General features: G+C 42.1%; 1 protein-coding gene across 1 annotated transcript in view; it reads left to right on the top strand.

Moving 5' to 3' along the window:
• The window catches only part of MAML3 (mastermind like transcriptional coactivator 3), a 384,719-nt gene that overhangs the window by 196,159 nt on the left and 163,134 nt on the right, over window positions 1-25,426 (top strand). The window lies entirely within an intron of this gene.

Below are 25,426 nucleotides of genomic sequence, written 5' to 3'. Positions count from 1 at the left end.
ATTTTATTCACTGGAGGGGGATTTCACAAGTGAGGAAAACCAGGAAACTGTACCCACCCAAAAAAACAGACCAGACACCGCACCAGCTGACTCCAACCACCTTATTATACCTTATGTCATAGTTTTACGTTATTGAAATGTTCCTGACTAAAGGAGCAGTTAACTTTTCATCTATAAACTATGGAACTGAAACGACAATAATCCACTATAGCTGTGAATAAAGGTTCTACATAAAACGGCATACATAAGAGCATCATTGGTGCCAATAGCAGCAACAGCACTGATTTCACTATAACTCTTGTTATATATGACCTTACATGCATACTGATTTAGAAATGGTGAAGTCCCCCCTGTAGACTGAGGCAGTCTACACCACGTACTGGTGGACAGTTATTCTGGACAGTGGCCTGCCAACTATAAGAAGAACTCTCCTCCCTCCTAACAGTGTAGTTGCAGAAGGGTAAAATATAGCACAATCAATGTACATGATAGTGCATGAACTCGGCATATACTATGTACTATTTAGCTCAAATATAGATTTATCTCACACTCTTTAAAGCATCTCGGTCTAAATTTCTAGGTTACCTTATCTGAGGGCAGTGTACGCTACATAGGGAGGTGCTGAGCTTGAGGAAGTATCGCTATCATATTATATTCTATAATTTAATTACATATTATCTGCAAAAAAAGTTTAAAATGCTCATAAAAAGGTTTGTGAGTCTTCATACCCTACCCACACACAGACTGACAGCTTTCCCTCCTTGTATGAGTATGTATATACAGTATGAAGAGCTGTCAATTATTCTATGTGGCCAGAAGAAGCAGGACTTACAGGCTTTCATCACGAGTCCTGGAAGAATGTAAAACTTTTTTTCTAGAAAATAGTTAAATCATGGACAACAATGTATTTCCAGGCTCAACTTCCCCCAACAACCACCCCACCACCACCACCACCTATACTATGCTTGCCTCAAGTATGATACTACATGAGACCCAGATTTGCTGTAATAGGAACCAACTATCTTTGTGACACAGGAGCACCCAGGGTTTGTTTACTGGCTGCGGATCTCAATATTAGTGATCGGATCTCAGTCATTGGAGAACATACTATTGTCTTCTGATAGGTCCTCTTTTGGGGGTGGCTGCATGGTAACTTGAGATATTCCATCCTGGTCTTGACATAACATTCAAAGTTTGCATGATTGAGGTTGACATTCTTTTCCATTGGTGTATGAGCAATCAGCTGCAAACTTCAGGACAACCCACCATCTTGATGAGTTACACTAACTGTATTATTCAATGCACAGTGACTACTTGAAGGGCAAAATCTAGTCAAGTTTGGGTATCATACAGAGAGATAATGACATTAGTGAAATCTGTGATCTCAAACCACTACCGAAATTCACAATAAAAGGATTCAAAAGAGAGCACAAACCCATTTTTGACAGATTTCTGTTAGTGGGAGACTCATCCAACCCTCTAAGGCTGGCCGTACACATTATAGAGGTGTTGGGTGAACAGTTGTTTGGCTGTCAGCTATCTGTCTGGTTCCCTCCATATAATGTACATGCACGTTTGGCCGAGCATGTATGTTTTCTGAACAGGAGAAAGAAGAAATTCACTGCCAGAAAACTTATCTTCGTGAGAACAAAAGGATTGACTGCCTGGTCCTCATCCTCCAACATTTCCCAATGGGAGAGAATTGGGGGGGCAAAATAAACATTAGATGGTTGGCCGAAATTTGTAGCTTTCGCTGACAATTAACTAGAGTACTAAACAAAAAAAGATCAAATGGGACTTCTTCTAAAAAAAAAAAATATAATAATCTTTATTGGTCAAAGTACATAATAACACATCAAATATTTAGAAAAGAAAGGCACGATGGAAATAGATACAGAAAAATTGCATGAGGCACATACATCAGATAAAGCACTCCCTGTCCAAAAGTATTGTAACAGGTATAGCCCTGGGCAGTAATTGTATCTGTCCAAAGGGACCCCTGATATAGATATACCCCCAAAAAAAAAAAAAAATAATAATCAAGAGGACCCTAGTGATTGCAAATTACCAGGGAAAGTGATTATATCATCTACATGTGCGCTGTATCACTCCTATAGGTAACCGTAAGGAATCTACACACAGTTGTTATTTATACCAAACAGCATACATGTAGGTCATAATCACGATCTATACCAAAAAGACTAGTGCATATCTGGGAAGACACACCAAAAAAAAGGCTATGATTAAACTGGGATGCCGCCCCACACACTAGCACCTCGACACGTGTTTCGCCTCACAGGCTTCGTCAGGAGGTGATTACTTATGTAAATTATCTAGAGTATATGGCCAGGTTTATCAATCTACCATTGATATGAATGTTTCTTTAGGTAAATGTTTATTCCCTTTTTATTAAGTTACAGTGCTCGAGGTAGAAAAATGTGCCTTGTTCCTCTGCAGCCTTTTGTTATAGAAGCAGTGTAGCCTAAACCAGTGTTTCTCATCTCCAGTGAGTCCTCCAGACCCCCCCTTCCCCATCATGCCATGTTTTCAGGATTTCCTTAGTATTGAGAGGTGATATCGTTACTGTCAATGCATCAGGACTTACCACAGACATTCATTCTGTGGGATAGTCTTAAATCATGACCGTGGACCTTGAGAACTGGAGTTAAGAAACACTTGCTTAAACCATAGAGAACAGGTGAGATCCCCTTTTACCTCCTGCATTTCCAAATATTGTGTTTTCGATAGTGATCTTCAGAATAGTTCTCTTTATGGATAAAACTATAATATCATTGAATAATCATTTGGCAATCATTAGACAAAGTACAGCAATTTCACAAAACCGCAAAATAATTCCCATTAGGCTACAGGCACACGGACGTTGTTTGTTTCCGTGTCCGTTCCGTTTTTTTTGAGGATAGGATGCGGACCCATTCATCTTAATAGGTCCGCAAAAAATGCGGACAGACACCGTGTGCTGTCCGCATCAGTATGTCCGTTCCGTAGCCCCGAAAAAAAATAGAACATGTCCTATTCTTGTCCGTTTTAGGCATTGTTACAATGGATCCGCAAAAACAAAACGGATGCCATCCGTTTTTCTTTTGCGGATCCGCAATTTGCAGACCGCAAAACACATACGGTTGTGTGCATGTAGCCTTAGTCATTATTTTTATGTCTATGAAAAATATTTTGACTAGCTGGAATTTCTTTAGACTCTTATAAATTTCTTATAAAAGTAGAACAGAAGAAAAAGTATATAAAATATGAAAAGACAACGATCATACAATATATTTAATGAGATTACATTGAAGAATTTTGAATGATATATTATCATGTATGGGGAAGTGAAATAATAGTTTGTGTTGCAAAATTTGCAATCAATATTGTTATGGTTTATAACTTAGAGAAATATGGCTTTTTAAATGAAATCATAAATCTAAAAGATATTTAAAACCTGCTGAAGATTGTTTGGCATAAAACGTATCTGAAAGCAGCTGTTCCTTTTTGCCTACTCAATACCCACACATAGCTCTCAGGACGCCATGTACATTCTGCACTTATAGAGCCTGTGCTCTGCGTGCATTAGTCCGGCCTCGCACCGTCTATTTGTGCTTAAAGTGCCTCTCATGTTCATGAGATCATTAAAATATGAGTGCACGCCCCATACAATCTGACACTCATTACTATACCTAGACTGATACATTGTAGCAAACCCCACAGGACAGGAGAGAGGTTTGTGTTGCTCGAGTGTTTAGCGTTATATTGTGCAGTTTTTGATGCAGTTTTTCAGTACATTTTTTCTAATGGGTGTTTATTTCGATACAAAACTGTATTTTTAGCTTGTGGTTTTTGATGATGTTCCATGCCAAAAACCACGCAGTGGTTTTTTGATGCTTTGCTTTCATTTAAATGGGAGATTCAGTGCAGATTCCATCCCAAGTTAGGCAAGCTGCTTCTGTTTTCCATGTGGAAAAAAAAAAGGGCTGCTTCCTATTGAAACGAACAGGTAGCTGTTATAAGGCTTTTTTGGAGCTTATTTTGAGGCGGAAACATTCCAAAATCAGCACCAAAAACTCAGTGTGAACGGGCCCTAAGGGTATTCAGCCCCTGAGTGTTACCAAAATTCTCTGTAACCACTATCTCAGACCTACCAAGTGTCCCTCTTTTGGAGGGACAGACCCTCTTTTTGACCCAAGTCCCTCTGTCCCTCTTTGATCCTTAAAGGGAGTCTGTCACTTAATTTGAGCCTTTTAGACCGCTCAGATCAGGTTATAGACTCCTTTGCCCACAATACAATGGTACCTTTATTTGTTCTGTCCCTCGCCGAGATCTTCCAAAAAATACTTTTACAATTTATGCTAGTGAGGTTCGGCAAGTGCCCAGGGGCGGCGTTACAGCAGCAAGTGCTGCAATGTGCCCAGAAAACCACACCTATTTCACCCCTCCTTTCCTATTATTTCCTCCTCCTCTCCCTCACAAATCTCGCGCCTCTGCCGCGCCATACTTGTCCCACACCTGCGCACTGCTGTGCCCATTATGGGCCGAGGAACAGGGAGTTGCACTGTGCATGCGCCGATCCGTAGCTCGAAATCCAGTGGGTGGAAGTAACCAGCATTGTCTTTCCTCTAGCAGGCGCGAGATTTGTGAGGGAGAGGAGGAGGTAATAATAGGAAAGGAGGACAGGCCAGAGGGGTGAAATAGGTGTGGTTTTCTGGGCACATTGCCGAGGTGCCTTGGCACTTGCTGCAGTAACGCCGCCCCTGGGCACTTGCTTAACCTCATTAGCATAGGTTTTAAAAGTCTTTTTTGGAAGATTTTGGCGAGGGACAGAACAAATAAAGGTACCATTGTAATGAGGGCAAAGGAGTCTATAACCTGATCTGAGCGGTCTAAAAGGCTCAGATTAGGTGACAGATGTCCCTCATCTTGATCTGAGGTATAGATTTGCATTATTAAATCCACAATATTGACCCAGAAAGTATTTCTCTGGTGCCTCTCTGTATATTCGAGCCAGTCTTATATATCATTTCATTATTTAATGCAGTTGGGATTTTTGAAATTTCTATATTCAGATTATTTTTGCGCTATTTCATAAGAGAAAACTATTGACGTGTATAGATATGCAGAAAAAATGGATCTTTCACACAATGAACCATTAGTGTCCCTCTTTGAACGTCCAAAAAGTTGGGAGGTATGCTGTATGCTGTGTGCTGTCTATGAATAAATCTTCTAATGCTACCCGGAAACTAGTGGCTTAACTTATATTGAACATTTTCTTGATGACTTCTGCATGTCCAAGTCATGGCATACTGTTGTGAAACGGATGTGAGTCTCAGTGACTTATTAACACTTAATTAAGTACCGTACACATGTTAATTAAAAGACCCAGGGAGCATTCTCTTCATGTGAATACCTGGGGCTTTTACACATGAATATCTACTGTATTACTAAATGGTTGGATGCCAGTACAGCCTCTGTGTATTACAGCCCGTCCCAACAACAACTTTTCTGCCTTTAATCTGGTGTACAGCAGTTCTAGAATTAGAGGCATCACTTGTGTGAATGTGCTTGCATATTAGGAAGTTAGTGAATGTTTCAAATACAATATTTCAGGGATTAATACTGCCTTCTTCAGGCACTCGTCTAAGAGGTGTGGTTTGAATATCTACACAACCTGCCATATGAATACTTTCACACTTGCGGCAGAGTGATCCGGCAAGCAGTTCCGTCGCCGGATCTGCCTGCCGGATCAGGCAATCTGCATGCAAACGGACAGCATTTGTAGACGGATCCGTGTACAAATGCATTGCAAGAACGAATCCGTCTCTCCATTTGTCATACGGACAAACAGATCCGTTCTATTTTTTTTAAACATTTTTACCGGTCTGCGCAGGATCCGGCATTGCGGTATTTTTAATGCCGGATCCGGCACTAATACAATTCAATGTAAATGAATGCCGAATCCGGCATTCCAGCAACTGATCCGGAATCTTGGGTGGAGATAATACAGCAGCATGCTGCGGTATTTCCTCTGTCCAAAACGCCATTCAGTGACTGAACTGAAGACATCCTGATGCATCCTGAATGGATTTCTCTCCATTCAGAATGCATGGGAATTAAACTGATCAGTTCTTTTCCGGTATTGAGCCCCTATGACGGAACTCAGTGCCGGAAAAGGCCTCTTTCACACAACCGATACGGATTGTGTCAGGATCTGTTCAGGGAAAAAGTTTTGCACTCAAGTTGGATTAGTTTTGTCTGTGTTTCAGTGCTTCTGTTTTCCCCCTCCGGATTGTATCCGGATTGCATGCTTTGTATCTGGATGACTTGTTTTTCACTGAAGCCCAATTCATTTCTATGGAGTCAGAGCTGTGTAAAAAATACACAATATAGAACATGCTGCGATTTTTCCAGAACTAAGAGATGATACGTGAAAAACAATGTTTGCATAAGGCATAAAGGTATGGCAGATGTTGCGGCACCCCTTATCAGGCCGAACATGCGGTGTTTATGAATATATCTCTTGCAGCCAGATTAGATTAGATCAGGTCTTCAGCCAAAGATCAAGTTGGGTCTGATCTGTCAGCAGATTTGTATCTATGAATTGGCTGACCTGTTACATGTGCTCTTGGCATCTGTGTTGGTCCCATGTTCATATGTATCCGCATTGCTGAGAAAAATGAAGTTTTATTACATGCAAATAAGCCTCCAGGAGAAATGAGGGCATTGCCATTACACCTAGAGGCTCTGCTCTCTCGGCAATTGATGTGCCCTGTGCACTTTGAAAGGCCCCAATAATTTTGACTTTTTCACTGCCTGGCCCTGTCAATCAAAGTGCAAAGGCCAAGTCAAAGTGGGTTGCTGGCACCCTTCCTGGCTCTCATTACCTGGGGCTCATGCCCTGGCTGCTCCCCAACTACATTTCTGCAGCAGAGCAGGTAGTATCACAGCAAAATATGAGGAAGAAAGGAATCATAAACTATTGTTAACATCATAGGGGACAGAGGATTCCACAGAGACTATATTATTGTTTATGGAAGGATAAATCAGTCCAAGAGTGAATACGTGCTGATACATGAGAGCTAGTGAAGTCTGCAACATCCTGGACACACAAATCTCACATGCAGCATGTATTACTGTAAGGGGCACATCCAAATGAGAAAAGTTTAAAACTAGAAGCAGGTTATAAACTAAATGGCAGGGGAGTCTGAAAATTTATGAAGGAATGAAGATTGCAAACTGATGCTTAGTGCAACTTTGTAACTCAAGACAATCACTAACATACCATATGTAAGAATATTTTTTCTTGTAAAAGGTATCCATATCCTTTACTGACAGCTAGGAAGAGAAAAATAGCAAATAAGAATTAAAGCAGCATAGCTGTAGTCTATCCATGCCATTCCTGATGTCACCATGTATATTTTTATTTTATTTCCAACAACGTGTAGCTGAATTTCAGGAGGTGGAAGATGAGTGAACATTGGTTATGTCAGGGGCAGGAAGTTTGCCAGTGATATACATTTTCCAGTCCATGGTATCTTAGGAGAGTAGAGGATCTGATATATGGACAGCAGGGTCTTGTGTCGACGACCTTTTCACTTGCTTTGTGTCTATTGGCGTTCCTCTTGTTCCTCTGCTTTTGTCTTTGTGACCACAGCATAGTTCAATCAGGAGCTGGCTATGTTTTAAAGCTGTCACCACACAAAAGGAGTCTGCTGCTTGGCCTGAGACACTGGATTATTATTAGCTTATATTTTATGAGGTGTTGACATGTTACACAGCTTTGCAGGGAATTTTGTTCAGTTACATCAGTCCCAGCTGTACTTCAAGTTTCAGCGTAATTCATTAATCACATATACCGTATATGTATGTGCTCACACATATACTAAGGCAAAATTTATAGGAAATCATTTATACTATTTGTATGTTTCGAAGTTGCCATAGGACACCAAGACTAACATGAAGTGAATTAGCAAATTCTGGATAGATGATGCCCAATCAGGAAAGGGACACACACTTTTTAGGATTCCAGGCTCTGCCTAGCACCTGTCACAGGTAATGGGGAGGGGATAACACCAGATAACACACAGAAGGAATAGACCGCAGTCTAGGCCTCAAAGCTAAGGGAGAGGGATGGTGACCTCCTAGGAATCCCTACACCTCTTCCTGACTCCTGCCAGTATGAGTAGAAGGTGGAAATACTCATACACCGGAACCTAAGCCCTGGAGACCCTGGAAGCCCAGGCAAGGAATGAGACTACTGGTTCCTCCCTAGATAAAGGAACCAGCGTCTCCTTGAGGCCTAGACAACAACACACACAAGCGAATAACAAAATGCAAAACAAAATGCACTTAGCTTAAAGAAGAATGGAGGAGCAAGATATCCAAAAGGAACAACACACCAGCTCAACCAACTCCAGCAGGAAATATCAACTGCATCGTAAGCAGTGTGAGTCAGAACTAAATAGAGCCTCAGTAATGACCACAAGCTGCACCTGACAAGAGGTGTGGTCAGTACAAAACAACAACACTGCAAGGAGAAAACAGAGAGACTGTCAGATACCCTCACGTGCCGCCAGTCTCTCAGATCTTTTCACCTCTGTCATGGGAGGGACCGTGATAGTACCCCCTTCCTCTATGAGTGACCTCCAGACATCCAGGGCAGACTTTATCAGGATGCGCCCTGTGAAAGGCCTTCACAAGGCGACTGGCATTAACGTCTGTCACAGGAACCTACATTCTTTCCTCTGGACCGTAACATTTCCAGTGCACGAGATAATGAAGAGAATTCGTGAGATAACTATCCTGGCAATCTGAAATTCAAGATTACCATCCACCAAGAAAGAAGGTAAGGAGGCCAGTTCAGCAGGTTCGACATATCTTTTCAGTAATGATTTGTGAAAAACATGAATTTTTAAAGCCTGTGGAAGTTCAAGATGAAAAGCAACTGGATTAATAATGGCAGAGATCTTATATGGCCACACAAAATCACCCACTCTCAGGTCCAGACCACTCATACGTCTCTTGTCAGCCATACGTTTATACTTTTTGCCCACTTTTTTAAAATTGTTTTGAATTTTCTGCCGAATAGATGACAACGAAGAGGACAAACTTTCGTCTTCTGGTAAACCAGAAGTCTCAGTACCAGAAAATGTGCCAAACTGCGGATGGAACCCGTATGCTCCGAAAAACGGCGACTTATCGGTAGACTCCCGCCTACGGTTATTTATGGCAAACTCGGCCAACTACAAAAATGAAGGTCACTCCTCCTGATTCTCCAAGACAAACCATCTCAAATAAGTCTCCAGATTCTGGTTAGTGCGCTCAGTCTGTCCGTTTGACTGAGGATGAAAACCCGAAGAGAAGGACAATTGGACCCCCAGGTGAGTACAGAACGCCTTCCAGAATCTGGAAACAAACTGAGTCCCCCTATCAGACACCACATCAGAGGGGATACAGTGTAGTTTCACGATGTTATTGACAAATACTTGTGCGAGAGTTTTAGCATAATATAGACCCGATAATGCTATAAAGTGCGACATCTTGCTGAAGCGATCAACAACCACCAGAATCACAGTTTTCCCTGAGGAATTAGGCAAATCTGTGATAAAGTTCATGGACAAATGAGTCCACGGTCGGGACGGGATAGACAAGGGAAGTAGAGTTCCTGAATGCCAAGTATGTGTCACCTTGGCACGCGCACAAGTCTCACAAGCTGTCACATAGCCCTCAATACATTTACGCAATCCTGGCCACCAGAATCTCCGGGAAATGAGATCAACTGTGGATCTGCTCCCAGGGTGTCCCGTAAGAACAGTACAGTGATGTTCTTGAAACACCTTGTGCCGTAGTTCCGAAGGAACAAACAACTTCCCTGGAGGACAAGAATCAGGTGCATCTCCCTAGGCCTCCAACACCTCTGCCTCAGGATAAAGGGCGGATACAACCACCCCATCAGCTAATATCGGGCCAGGATCCTCCGAATCACCCCCCACCCCCAGCCCCGGGAAAGCTACGCGAAAGAGCATCCACTTTGATGTTCTTAACCCTAGGGCGATAGGTGACAACGAAATTAAATCTGGTAAAAAACCATCTGGCCTTCCTTGGGTTCAGACGTTTAGCCGACTCCAGATAAGCCAGATTTTGTGATCAGTAATTACCGTAATGGGATGAATCACTCCTTCCAACCAATTACGCCATTCCTCAAAAGCCAACTTAATAGCCAACAACTCTCTATTACCTACATCATAATTTCTTTCAACAGTAGAGAGTTTTTTAGATAAAAAAAGCACATGGGCACCATTTGCTTGGAGAAGGGCCCTGCGAGAAGACTGCTCCTACCCCTACCTCGGATGCGTCGACTTCCACAATGAATGGCTGTGACATATCAGGTTGCACCAGTATAGGAGCAGAAGCAAAACACTCCTTCACCGCTGAAAAGGCATGTAATGCCTCATCAGACCAGACTGAGAAATCCGCACTTTTCTTAGTCATATCTGTTAATGGTTTAACAACAGTCGAGTAATTCAAGATAAATTTACGGTAGTAGTTGGTGAACCCCAAAAATCACATGAGCGCTTTCATATTTTTGGGTCAATCCCAGTCCAACACAGCACATACTTTTTCCGGATCCATACGAAAAACCCGAAGATGAGAGTAGGTAACCCAGAAATTACACTTCCGGAACCACAAATACACACTTCTCCATCTTAGCATACAATTTATTCTCCCTTATGATCTGTAAGACCTGTCTCAGGTGATCCTGATGCTTCTCCATGTCGGGGGAATAAATTAAAATATCATCCAGATACACCACCACAAACCTGTCCACCAGATGTCATTGATGAAATGTTGAAAAACAGCAGGAGCATTGGTCAACTCAAAAGGCATGACCAAATTCTCAAAATGACCTTCAGGGGAATTAAAGGCCGTCTTCCATTCGTCCCCCTCCTTGATCCTTACCAGATTATATGCCCCCCTCAAATCCAACTTAGAAAACACCTTGGCACCGACAATCTGATTGAACAAATCTGGGATCAAAGGAAGCGGATAGGGATCACGGACAGTAATGCGATTAAGCTCACGGAAGTCCAAACATGGCTTAAGGGTTCCATCCTTTTTTTTTTTTTAAAGAAGAACCCTGCATTCACTGGTGATTTGGATGGTCTAATATGACCTTTAGCCTAGCTCTCGGTGATATATTCTCGCATGGCTACTCTTTCGAGTTCAGAAGGATTATACAACCGAGACTTGGGCAATCTAGCTCCGGGAATAAGGTTGACAGGGCAATCATATTCCCGATGTGGAGGTAACTCCTGGTCTCCACTTTCAGAGAATACATCAGAAAAATCCTAAATGAAAGAAGGTATTATTTTAGTGGTTACAACAGAAAGCGACAAGTCAGTTGTCTATGCAAAAATCACTACAATCAAGAATCTTTCTCGCTTGCCAATTGATGGTAGGGTTATGTTTGGATAACCATGGTAAACATAGCACCAGAGGAGCAGGCAGACCCTCCAGCACAAAACATGAAATGATTCTTGATGAGAATCTCCCACTTTTAGGCGAATGTCTTGCACCATTTGTGACAAATACTTTTGTGAAAGTGGAGCGGAATCAATCGCAAACACCGAAATATTTTTGTCTAATTCGGTTGCTGTCAAACCATGCATACAGATGAATTGGCCATCCACTAGGTCAACCCCTGCCCCACTGTCAATAAATACTTCAATTACCACAGTTTTGGAGTCTAGCGCCACCTTGGCAGGAAGGAGAAATTGGGTACTACCAGTAAATGGCAAAAGTACATTCTCAGATTCCCCACCCACACTACCAAGGGTGAGAAGAGGACTAAACACATTAGTTTTCTTTCTCTCTTTTTCACCTTGACGTTTAACATAAGTACATACGTTAACAAAATGTCCCCCTTTACCACAGAAAAAGCAGAGTCTTTTCTTAACCCTAACGTTTTTATCACCATGTCCAGGAGTGACTTCCCCCAACTGCATTGGCTCATCATCAGACATAAGCTCAAGTGCCTCCCTACCCAAAGTGTTGGAAGAGGCCGCTTCCCCATATGATAGTGCGTCCCGAGCGAGAGGAACCTTAGATCTCTCCCTCAGGCGTCTATCAATACGTGCAGCCAGAGATATGGTTGCCTCCAATGACTCTGGATAGTCGTGAAATGCCAAGGCGTCCTTTATGTTCTTCGATAACCCTTGACAGAATTGACTATCGAGGGCTGGGTCATTCCACTCATTATCAGTTGCCCATCTCCTAAATTCAGAGCAATAGGACTCCTCAGAACGCTCTCCCTGCCGTAAGCCATGCAATTTAGTCTCGGCCAGGGAGACCCAATCTGGGTCAACGTAGATAAGCCCCAGAGCTCTGAAAAATTCATCTACCGACCGGAGGGGTTGTGATCCGGTTGGCAAGGAAAAAGCCCAAGACTGAGCGTCACCTTTCAGTAACAAAATAATAATCCCCACTCTTTGACTCTCATCCCCAGTAGAGTTAGAACGTAGTCTAAAATAAAGTTTGCACAACTCCATGAACCGAATAAATTTGTTACTTCCCCCGGAAAACCTATCCAGGAGAGCAACCTTAGGTTCAGGACAGGCTTTGTTCCCGCTGCTGGAAGCCGCCGTCTGTGGTCTCTGAAACTGCAAGACGGCCGTGCGGAGATTAGCCACCTCCAAAGACAGTCCCTGCATACGATCGACCAGTGAAGAAACAGTATCCATCACTGCACTGACACAAAAAAAAAAAAAACAGTTTTAGAGCGGTTAATAATGTCACAGGTAATGGGGAGGGGATAACACCAGATAACACACAGAAGGAATAGACCGGAGTCTAGGCCTCAAAGCTAAGGGAGAGGGATGGTGACCTCCTAGGAATCCCTAGACCTCTCCCTGACTCCTGCCAGTATGAGTAGACCCTGAAGGTGGAAATACTCATACACCAGAACCTAAGCCCTGGAGACCCTGGAAGGCCCTAGGAGTGGTGGCAGGGAATGAGACTACTGGTTTCTCCTCAGATGAAGGAACCAGCATCTCCCTGAGGCCTAGACAACAACACACACAAGCGAATAACAAAATGCAAAACAAAATGCACTTAGCTTAAAGAAGAATGGAGGAGCAGGAGATCCAAAGGAACAACACACCAGCTCAACCAACTCCAGCAGGAAATATCAAACGCATGGTAAGCAGTGTGAGTCAGAACTAAATAGAGCCTCAGTAATAACCACAAGCTGCACCTGACAAGAGGTGTGGTCAGTACAAAACAACAACACTGAAAGGAGAAAACAGAGAGACTGTCAGATATCCTCACGTGCCGCCAGTCTCTCAGATCTTCTCACCTCTGTCATGGGAGGGAACGTGACAGCACCCCAGACCACACTATTAAATTTTTTCCTTTTTTTCAGCTGAATTTAAAAAAATTAAAAAATTGTGGCATGCCCCATCAGACTCCACATTAAGGGCTCATTCACACGACCATATCAGTTTTTGTGGACTGCAAATTGTGGATCCGAAAAACACAGATACAGACCAAAACTAGAATTGGAGCCTACACAGACATAAGGTATAAGTGAAATAACTGCACCTGTTCTGTATTTAGATCCGCACCTGGTTTTGGCTCATTTCAATGGGTCCGCAAAAAATGCGGACAGCACACCGTGTGCTGTCTGCATCCGTATGTTACGTTCCGTAGCCCCGCAAAAAATATAGAGCATGTCCTATTCTTGTCCATTTTGCGGACAAGGATAAGCATTGTTACAGTGGATCCACAAAAAATTATTGCAACACAAATGTTACACAGACATCATCCGTATTTTTTGCGTATCCGCATTTTCCGGACCGCAAAATATATACGGTCGTATGAATGTAGCCTTTAGCTAATGTTTTTTTTTAGCTATAACTCTTAACACCAAGGTCATATCAAGGTCAATAACTGCTTTACTGTTCTGTGCTACCAGATCAAACACTGACTGGTGAACTCCGTCACATGGTAGAGAACTGCCATGACTTTCATCACAGTTTGTAGCTACTATCTTTTTATCTGCTTTAACCCCTTCCCCCTGTATGCATTTTGCAGCCTAGTGAACAAGCAGTTTTTTTCATTTTTGATCATGGCATTCCAAGAGCTATTTTTCTGTTGATGGAGCTATGTGAGGGCTTGTTTTTTTTTTTGTGGGACAAGTTGTAGTTTTTAATAGCACCATTTTGGGGTACATAACATTTTTCATCACTTTTTATTCCATTTTTTGGTTGTGAATTAACAAAAGACAGCAATTCTGCAAATTAATTTTTTACAGTGTTTAATGTGAGGGATAAATTATGTGATAATTATATAGTGGGGGTTGTTACAGACACAGTGATAGCAAATATGTGGATGGGATTTAATTTTTTCCATTTCAAAGATTTTGTTCAATGAAAAACATGTATTTTTTCTTTCTTTTTTTTAAACTTGGAGATTTGGAGATTTTTTTTAACAAAGCGTTATTTAATTCTTGATGTTACACTTATTAGTCCACAGAATATGGCATAACTATTACATCAGTAGGGGTCCAACCATTGAGACCTGCACTGATCACAGGAATGGGGACCCTGTACCCTGTGGTACCCCTGAAATGAACGAAGCAGCAGACCAAGCATGAGAACCACCATTTCATTCATTTCTGTGGAACTGCTGGAGATAGCCAAGTTCAGTGCTCAGCTATTCCTGCCAGTCCCACAGAGATGAATGGAGTGGCAGAGCTCTTAACCCACCTGCTGCTCCATTCATTTTGGCGGGTACCTATGAGTATGGGGCTCCTGTTCTTGTGATAGGTGTTGGATCCATAGCTCAGACTTCAACCGATCTAATAGGTATACCCTAAACTGTGTGAAATAACCAGAATAACCTTTTAACCGCCCATAGCATCTACTTCACCAAGGTCTTTTCGGAAAAGTTAAAACAATGTTTGATAGATTTTTTTGTTTGTTACCACCTGTTGTCAGGGGCGTTGTTAGGTCAAAACATTCGGGGCCGGATGTTTTGACCAGTGCGCCGAATGTTATGCTGGCAGCAGTGGCGTAACTACCAGGGAAGCGGCTGCATCAGGGCCTGGGCTGACAAGGGGCCCCGCGCCCGGCAGCCTGACACCAAGTGTCTAGATTACATGCAGTTGTTTGTGCCAGCGCAGTCATTTCCACACAATCTCCTGCACAGCCCGGAGCCTGACTCCCCCCACTCATGTGATTGATCATGTGCTCCTGACGTCATGAAAGGTCATTTTGCCCACTAGGAACTATCATCTCCTGAGGTAGGACATGTGAATGGAGCATTTCTAGGTGCATGTTTTGGCTGTATTCTGCCCCCTGCCCTGTACTGTACCCCCTATACTGCACTGTGTGTGCCTCTTGCCCTGTACTGTACCCCCCATGCTGCACTGTGTATACCCCCTGTACTGTACCCCCTATGCTGTATTTTGCCCTCTGCCCTGTACTGTGCCCCCCATGCCGTATTCTGCCCCCTGCCCTATGCTGCACTGTGTGTGTGGCTCCTGACCTGTACTGTGCCCCTTATGCTGCACTGTGTGCCTCCTGCCCTGTACTGTACCCCCTATAATGCACTGTTCCCCCTATGCTGCACTGTGTGTGCCCCCTGCCCTGTATTGTGCCCGCTATGCTGCACTGTGTGTGCCTCCTGCCCTGTACTGTACCCCCTATAATGCACTGTTCCCCCTATACTGAACTGTGTGTGCCCCCTGCCCTGTATTGTGCCCGCTATGCTGCACTGTGTGTGCCTCCTGCCCTGTACTGTACCCTCTATAATGCACTGTGCCCCCTATGCTGCACTGTGTGTGCCCCCTGCCTTGTACTGTACCCCCTATAATGCACTGTTCCCCCTATGCTGCAGTGCGTGTGCCCCCTGCCCTGTATTGTGCCCCCTATGCTGTACTGTCCCCCCTGTATATGTTAACAGGTGACTCAGACTGACACCATCAAAACAAATGATACGTTAATGTATACGTTTTTTTTTAACAGACTTTGCCGTATACAAAAGCTTAGTGTGCTGCGCTTTTGTATCCCATTTTCCAACGTAAACATCAAACGGATGGCAAAAATGTGATGTGAACTCTCCCTTACATATGCACATATAGGATGCCAGGATAGTCATGGAGGGGGGGCCCTATACAAAATTTTTCTGTAGGGCCCAGTCAGTTCTAGCTACGCCCCTGGCTGGCAGGACCAGCCGTTCTGACTCTCCTGCGCTGCGCAGCCCCGCCATCCTAATCCGTATCCTGCAGTAACTGAACTTTAAAACAGCGCTCATGATCTCATTACTATCTTACACACTCAGCTCCGGAAACATGCAGTGCGGGTGGCGCTCGCTCACTGACATCACGCGCCTGCTCCTCCCACTAGGCGGCGCAGGCGCGTGACTTCAGTGAGTGAGCGCCGCCCTCACTGCATGTTACTGGAGCTGAGTGTGTAAGTCAAGATAGTAATGAGATGAGCGCTGATTTAATGTTCAGTTACTGCAGGATACGGATTACTGAGGGGATGATCTGTGGGGTTGCCCAGACGGCTAGGCCCTTCACAGTAGTTATTAACCCCTTTCAGCAGTCCTCCATTCACTGAAGGGGGGACTGCTGAAAGGGGTTAATAACTACTGTGAAGGGAGGACTGCTTAAAGGGGTTAATAACTACTGTGAAGGGGGGACTGCTGAAAGGGGTTAATAACTACTGTGAAGGGGGGACTGCTGAAAGGGGTTAATAACTACTGTGAAGGCCCATGGGGGTGTGGCTTCATGGGGTGGGGGCGTGGCTTCACAGGGGTGGGGGCGTGATACAATGGGCTTGTGCCCCGGATGTTTTCAGACCCTAGCAACGCCCCTGCCTGTTGTATTAGAACGCGGCTCTCGAGATGTAACAGGTTGGCAATACGGATAAACATATGATCCAGCTCACCTCCGTAGTAGAGTATATGGTCCCGGCTCCAGAGGCCCTAGGGGAGTGTTCCCGTGGCAGGCTGCAGGTAAGGAGAAAGAAGGTCCCGGAGACAAATAGAGTTCCTCTATCAGCTTTCCTTTAATATTCACATGAAGTTGACAGACGTCACCACCCTCCACATGACATAATATTGACGCGTTTCGGGTAAGCACCCTTAGTCGTAACAGGTTGGCAACCTGAGAAGGCCAGACTTTACTGTGTGATAATCACTGACTTTCTGAACTTTTGTCCAGCTAGTACCCAATGAATATTGCCTCTGTTGTGGGAGCCAAGATATTTTCCCTGATTAGGCCATAAAATAGACCTATGGGGGTCAGCTATCATTTAACAAAATATATTAACTTACCTCACAGAATTGCTCATTTGTCTTTCTCATAAAGGCCATTTTAACGGGACACACTGAGGCAGATTTACTATTGCAAATGCTCCAGAATTCTAGTTCAGAATCTGCTGCACTTGTACCACATTTATTAAGGGTTTTAGACACTTTGGGGGAGATTTATCATCTCCCTTGCCCCAGAAAAGTGACTTTTAAAAGTCGCAAGCTGTGTGTTTGTGTCTCTTTTTACACCGCCATTGCCACTTTTCCAAAAAGGGGCATGGCAAGGGCGTGAAAGGGGCGTGGCCAACAGCCAAAACAAACTTATCTTTATTTAGAACGGTTTCCTGGTGCAAATGAAACCAGAAATCTAGCTGAGAGCTGGCGTGGATTTCTAATAAACACCTGTATATTACATATTGCCCTTTGAACAGCATGAACCGATACTTAAAGGGGTTGTGTCACTTCAGCAAGTGGCATTTATCATGTAGAGAAAGTTTATACAAGCTACTTACTAATGTATTGTGATTGTCCATATTACCTCCTTTGCTGGCTTGGGTAATTTTTTAATCGTACTATACACTACTAATATCTATGCTTACGGCCACCCTGCAATCTATAAAAAACTGTTTATCATGTACATAAAAAAAATTGCTTTACATAACAATCCAAATGTAAAAATATATTTATATAACCCAACAAGAATCAATAAAGTGATTAAGTGCCAAAAAATAAAGTGCTAAAATAAGGCAAACATAAAGTGCAAGTGTTAAATATGATGTTATATATACTGACCAGGCTGAGACAAATCAATTGTTCCTATGGACGTTAGGACCTCAACGCGTTTCGCTTATGCTTCTTCAGGAGGTGAAGGTATTTTTATGGAACAGTATATACATATACTCACTATTATATTATACCTGACTATCATGGCAGAATGATTTAACTGCATTGCTACTGATAATGATTTAATTGCAAGTATTTTCCGTGGATGTTTTTTAAAATACATACATTTGGATTATTGTGTAATAAAGCAATTTTTTATTATGTACCGTACATGATAAACAGTTTTTTGTATAGATTAATAATACATATATATATATATATATATATATATATATTTGTGCTCTATTTTTATTTATTTATTACTGAGACCTTTATCAGTGTCTAAAGCGTAGCTTTCTGTTTAGGTGGGCAGACTGCCGGAGGTTGCGCTTAATTTATGATGAGGCATTCGTCTCATCATAAATTAGTCTCATCCTCTAACAAAACAGAGGATATCAAGGTCAACGCAGAAAGCACCAGTTTTGATACATCTCCCCCTTTATCTGCTGCACTCAACAAGAGGCTTGGCTTAGTTGAAAGTGGGTGTGGTTTAGCAGGAAATGGGGCTTGGTTTAAGAAGAGTTAAAGGCCTAGATTTACTAATGTATCTGCAGCAAAAATCTGTCTAAAAAAGTGGCTGATATTGGTGCATCTAGGGTTTCTACACTTTTTTCTGACATGCTCAGAAAAGGATGATCACTTAACTGGAGTAATGACCAGTCAAACAAATAATATTCTATATGTCACCCGTAATTATTGGAAGTGTAATTGAAAAGTGGGATTGCCTTAAAAGATAACTTTTAATAGTCAATGGTTAAAATAGTAGGCCCAATCGTTTATTAGAAGGCTACATACATACGTAGTCATACACCACCAAATGAAAAAAGGTGGAGAAAAATGGCAGGTGTGAAATGTAAACATCTGCTATGAGGGTGAGTTTACGAAACATAGGGATACCAATAAAGAGGGAGACAGATGCTGGGTCTCTTCCCCTAATGTATCCCTAGGTTCTAACTCCTAGTAGTCCCCTCTCTGTATGTCCCTTCGTGTCCCTTGCAGGCAATAGCAGTGACTGCCCAGCTTCGTCAGAAGTGCAAAGGTATTATTCATTCCAGGACATACACATCATAGGTACTAGACATACACATAGTCCCCACTGGCTGTCAGCCAGGTCATCAGGGGACCTATATACAAAACAAGACAAAAGTATACGCCTGTACACAACAGAGAAGTATCCACTCCACGGCACTTCCAAGTTTGTTGGAGCCAGCCCGGAAATCAACAGTATTGTGAGACAAGAACTGATACTTTGCTTCTCTTTGTGCAGCGATTCAAGGCTAACTCTGTCACTCCCAATCAACAATTTATAGTGGCATAAATAGCCAAGTACGGTGCGTCACTCCTATAGAGTCATAGAGAGGCGCTACCTAGGTATTTAAACAGCAGGTTCACTGGACAGGCTAGATTAAAAAAGAATAGACAAATACATTGTCAAATAGTATCTGATCGGCAGATCAGGCGTGCTGGCAATCAGTTACATTGTACCCACATTGCAGGGAGCTGGACAAGCAAATATGTACCATACGTGATACTTCTCTGCTTCTCTGTTGTGTACAGGCGTATACTTTTGTCTTGTTTTGTATATAGGTCCCCTGATGACCTGGCTGACTGCCAGTGAAACGCGTCGGAACTATGTGTATGTCTAGTACCTATGATGTGTATGTCCTGGGATGAATGATACCTTTGCACTTCTGACGAAGCTGGGCAGTCACAGCTATTGCCTGCAAGGGACACGAAGGGACATACAGAGAGGGGACTACTAGGAGTTAGAACCTAGGGATACATTAGGGGAAGAGACCCAGCATCTGTCTCCCTCTTTATTGGTATCCCTATGTTTCGTAAACTCACCCTCACAGCAGATGTTTACATTTCACACCTGCCATTTTTCTCCACCTTTTTTAATTTGGTGGTGTATGACTACGTATGTATGTAGCCTTCTAATAAACGATTGGGCCTACTATTTTAACCATTGACTATTAAAAGTTATCTTTTAAGGCAATCCCACTTTTCAATTACACATGCTCAGAAAAGGGCAGTGGCTTAGCTGAGAGTGGACAGAACTTTAAATTAAAGGTGGGCCTAAGAAAAATAAATAAAAAACATAAAAATTCAAATCATCACCCTTTCCCCAAAATCAAAATACATAAAAATAAAAAAGTAAACATCATAGTCATAGCCGCGTACAAAAATGCCCGTACTATTAAAATATAAAAATATTTATCCCATATGGCAAAAAAGTCAAAATGGCCAATGTGCAGTTTTTTGGTCACTTCCGTTTATGGGGGTCAGAATATGGTGATGCAAGAAAACATTGGTATTGGTGGTATCGTTATAGTCATACTGACCTGGAGAATGAATGGCACATGTCCGTTTTACCACAGGGAAGACCGTAAAAACTAAACCCGTTACACTCTGGCAGAATTGTGTTTTTTTTTTTTTTATAATTCCACCCCATTTAGAATTTTTTTCCGCGCTTCCCACTACATTGTATCCAACCATAAGTGATCCCATTGGATAATTACCCGCCTTTAAAGGGGTTAAAATGTCACAGGTCATAGGAAGGTACCACTGACCTCACCAAACATATTCACGATGCCACAAACATGACATAAATCATACTAGAAAAATTGAATTGAGCATACATTTTTTTTTGTTTTGAACAAGAACATTTTCAGGGCCGTCATCATCAAGGATAGCTTAATAAAAACATGAATTATCCTTGGAAATTTAGAGCACTGAGTCACTTCAGTCCAACTACAGCTAGAATACAGAAAGTCCATGAAAGAGGAGGCTGAAAGAAACTTCCATGTCTCCGCAACTCCACCAGAGACCATCTGGGTGTGCAGACTATAAACCTGCTTCTAAATGTACGCCGTAGAGATACTTTCCTTCCATGCTAGCCTGGGAAGGCATGTACAATCTGTTGTTGTGAAGAAATATTGTAAGGATTTGTCACTGGTATTTGTTGTGATACATTTCTAAGACGATAGCACTTAATGATTCAATGTGTAAATGAAGTTTGAAGTTAGCACTGAAAAGTAATTTTTTTATATGTATATTGGCAGTATAATAATTAGAGTGTTACCCAAACACTCATATAAAACATATTGCATGAGCCTTGGTAAAGCCTTACATGCACATGCTATAGTCATGCATACAACTTAGCATTATTGTTACTATTGCATCAATTTAGTCTGCAAATATAGAAGTTTATTCCTGTATGGACAGCCTTTAAAAAAACAATACTCCTCTCACTGTAATCCAGCGATCCCTGCGGTCTTTGTTTACAAGCGCCAAACATGTTACCGCTGCAGCAACCGGAAGCCTTACCAGTCACGTGCCATTCAGCTGACATCATGGCTCCCACTGCTGAGTGGTGATGCCAGTAGTAGGGCCGTGACCACTGAGATGAATGATTGACTGCAATGGTCACATACTGGACTCTTGTAAACAAAGACCATGGGAACCACTGGTTCATGGAGGACTGAAGAGGTCGGTTGTAAATTTATAGCAATTAGGACTTTTTAATTTTTAAGAAGCTATCTATCCTCGATTTTGTGGCATTTTGTTGGCACTGGTTTTAGTGCCGCAATTTAATACTAAGCGTGTTTTTTTTTTTACTTCTCTATAGAGAAAAAGAGGGCTGAAAAAAATTATATCTATACATTTGTCTAAAAAAAAAAAACACCAATAGAAAAATGCCATGAAAAAAACATAAGCAGACCAGTGCCTAAAATGTATGTGTGAATGAACCCTTACATTGACAAACATCAGGAAAGAAAATAGATTATTGCAAGGTATATTGGTTGGTGCTTACTAGTGAGTTCAGAAGGCTGCTCCAACAATCCAATGTACATGAGTGCAATTCAACTACCCCCCCCCCCATGTCTGCTGTTGTGAAAATGGGCAATTGGGCGTGTTCTATTTTACCCTTCACTTCCCCATTGCAATAAATATGCAGAAATGTGTACGTTTTTGAGGGATTTTCCACCTACCTGAAGAGTATGGCCAGCTGTACTCTGCGTAACATCAGAACTGTATAAGTAGCATGGCACCATAGTACGAGTATAGACTGTGCAGATAAACAGATACCACAATGGGAACACATGCATAAATCATTACTTTAGTTACTATGATAAAAATTAAAGAAAGACCATTCAAGGCCTACAGGTCGACTTCAGTAGTGCAAGGCCTACATGTATACTTCTGTAGATCAAGGCCTACATGTATACTTCTGTACGTCAAGGCCTACAGGTATACTTCAGTAAATCAAGGCCTACAGGTATACCTCTGTAGATCAAGACCTACAGGTATACTTCAGTAGATCAAGGCTTACAGGTACACTTTAGTAGATCAGGGCCTACAGGAATACATAATTAGATCCAGGCCTACAGGTATTCTTCAGTAGATCAAGGCCTACAGGAATACATAATTAGATCCAGGCCTACAGGTATACTTCTGTACGTCAAGGCCTACAGGTATACTTCTGTAAATCAAGGCCTACAGGTATACCTCTGTAGATCAAGACCTACAGGTATACTTCAGTAGATCAAGGCTTCCAGGTATACTTCAGTAGATCAAGGCCTACAGGAATACATAATTAGATCCAGGCCTACAGGTATTCTTCAGTAGATCAAGGCCTACAGGAATGCATAATTAGATCCAGGCCTACAGGTATACTTCAGTAGATCAAGGCCTATAGGAATGCATAATTAGATCCAGGCCTACAGGTATACTTCAGTAGATCAAGGCCTACAGGTATACTTCAGTAGATTAACTTCCATGTGTAGAAGTCTCAAGCCAACTGAAGGAGTCCATTTGCAAATGTGACTACAACACTCATCTCTGTACAGACAGCACGTTTTAATCAATTGCATTAACATGAAGCCTTTACTTGTGCAGGGGAAACCATGACATTTGCGTGAAAATGTTGCTTGTCATGGAGGTACCAGCCCTTCTTTAGACATAACATACAGTATTTTCTACCTGCCTCAGACCTGCCAGCCTTGTGATCATGTATTGTAGGTGGTGCTGGCAGTGAATAGGTTATCAGAGCCCAACGAGGGGAGATCGTGATAGGCAAAGACGGTTACCATAACAACAGCACCTTGGCTTAATCTCTTTGGAGAAATGAATTGCTGCTGGTGGTTCAGAGCAGAGCTACTCCTCCAGGCACATAAAACCTCGAGTACCCCTCGTGTTTATGCTGCATTTCTAAATGTAACGCTTCATTTCAAGCTCTTATTTAACAGTTTCACAGATCATTTCTCAAAGGCTCTTGTTTTTGTTCTCTATTTATGCTGTTTAATTTGGTTTAATTAGCAAGATAAAAATGATAGATAGACTAGATAGATAGATAGATGTTGTATTTGATAGATATTGGATAGTTAGATTGATCAATAGATAGATAGAGAGAAAACTAGGTAAATAGATGCTGTACTTGATAGATATTGGATGGATGGATACATATATAAATAGATATAAAGGCTTGGAATCATTTTTCCTTAGGCTACTTTCACATTAGCGTTTATCCTATGACGGATCTCAATACCGGAGGAAAAACGCTTCAGTTTTGTCCCCATTCATTGTCAGTGGGGACAAAACTGAACGGAACGGAGTGCACCAGAATGCATTCTGTTCTGTTTCGTTGCATTCCCATGCCGGACAGAAAAACGCTGCAAGCAGCGATTTTCTGTCGGGCATGGTATGCGGAGCAAGACAGATCCGGCATAAAACACAATGAAAGTCAATGGTGCCGGATACAAAATAAAACGGATCCGGCGCCCATTGACTTACAACGGTTTTAGTGCCGGATCCGTCATGGCCATTTTTGAGATAATACCACCGGATCCATATTTTCTTAACGGAAGAGTTTTTGCTGAAAGCGAAGATGTGAAAGTAGCCTTAGCCATAATGACTACATGTGAATGGGTCTTCAGTAGCTTTCATCGGGTGCAAGGGTAAGGCCCCATTCACACAATGATGTTCCTATTGCTTCTTGGTGGCCAGAATAGCATTCTATTCATGCAAAAAAAAAGCTGCTTGATGGACTCTCATTATACAGTGGGATCCATCATGATCCAGTGCTTATTCCAAAACAGACAATAGATCCATCATATTTGTCATGGATGTACTGTAGCCCTGTTTCACAGTATGGGATTAAAATAGATGTTCATTCCTACATGCTGTTGAGCCCAGTTGTGTTGGGGTTATGATTAAAGAGTAATGTGATATGAACTGTTGCAGCCACCCAGTAGAGCCTAGCTGTATACAACCACTGATTACTGTAAATGTATTATCAATGTGGTGATGCCAGGTATTTCATGAAATCTTTACTCCAATGTCTGAAACACACGCAACATGTGTAAATTGTGGCGTCGTTTTACTCGTTGTTTTGGGGCATTTCTGTTCTTTTTACAGCCTAGCTATTTCTTTTTTGCTTTTTTTTTCAACTAGAACACTATAGATTTATATGCTGTGGAAATCATTTTATCTTCCTGCACAGAACACTGTCTGCTATGGAACACAATATGACGTCAGTGCAGTGGATCTGTGCAGTCTTTGATCTGCTGTAAACCAAAAGCCTCACCTTCCCCAGGACCCCTAACGCTTGGGTGTAACAGGCCCTGACAAGAGACAGTCTCAGTTATGCTGACTTTACATGCCTGGGTGGATCAGCTGCACTGCCTCTGATGCCACTCTGGTCTAAGTCTTTGATTTTAGGAGGGAGTGTCTTGAAAACACTTCAAACATTAAAGAGGTATGACAAAAGGCAAATGTCATACATAGGTTTTATTCGTACAATGTGTGTGTAGTTAGAAGATGCACACCTCAGGCTTGTCTTTGAGTTTTTAGAGTTTTTTTTGCAAAGTTTTTCATCAACAGTTGCTTTCGGCAGAGAATTTAATCCACTTTGATGCCATGGGATCACAAGCATGTTGGGACATATATAGTTATACGATCCAGTGTTGGCTTCTGTCTTTTACAATATATATTTTTTGAGCGATATGTTTTCTTTTATTTCTTAGCATTCCATTTTTCTTTTATGCAAATACAGTTTTGGAAATGATAAGGTTGTATATAGATTATGACTTTATAACTTGACGTGATAGATACACTATCACTTTGATTTTATCAATGTAGAAAATCTTTGCCTCTCATAGGGTTTAAATCCATCTTTATGATGTGAACAAATGTCCAAATAAAAAAAAAAATGTTTACAACA

The sequence above is a fragment of the Bufo bufo genome, chromosome 2, assembly GCF_905171765.1.
Source record: "Bufo bufo chromosome 2, aBufBuf1.1, whole genome shotgun sequence".
Lineage (NCBI taxonomy): Eukaryota > Metazoa > Chordata > Amphibia > Anura > Bufonidae > Bufo > Bufo bufo.
The sequence above is the reverse complement of the archived record's forward strand: the minus strand, read 5'-3'. Positions and strand labels throughout refer to the sequence as shown.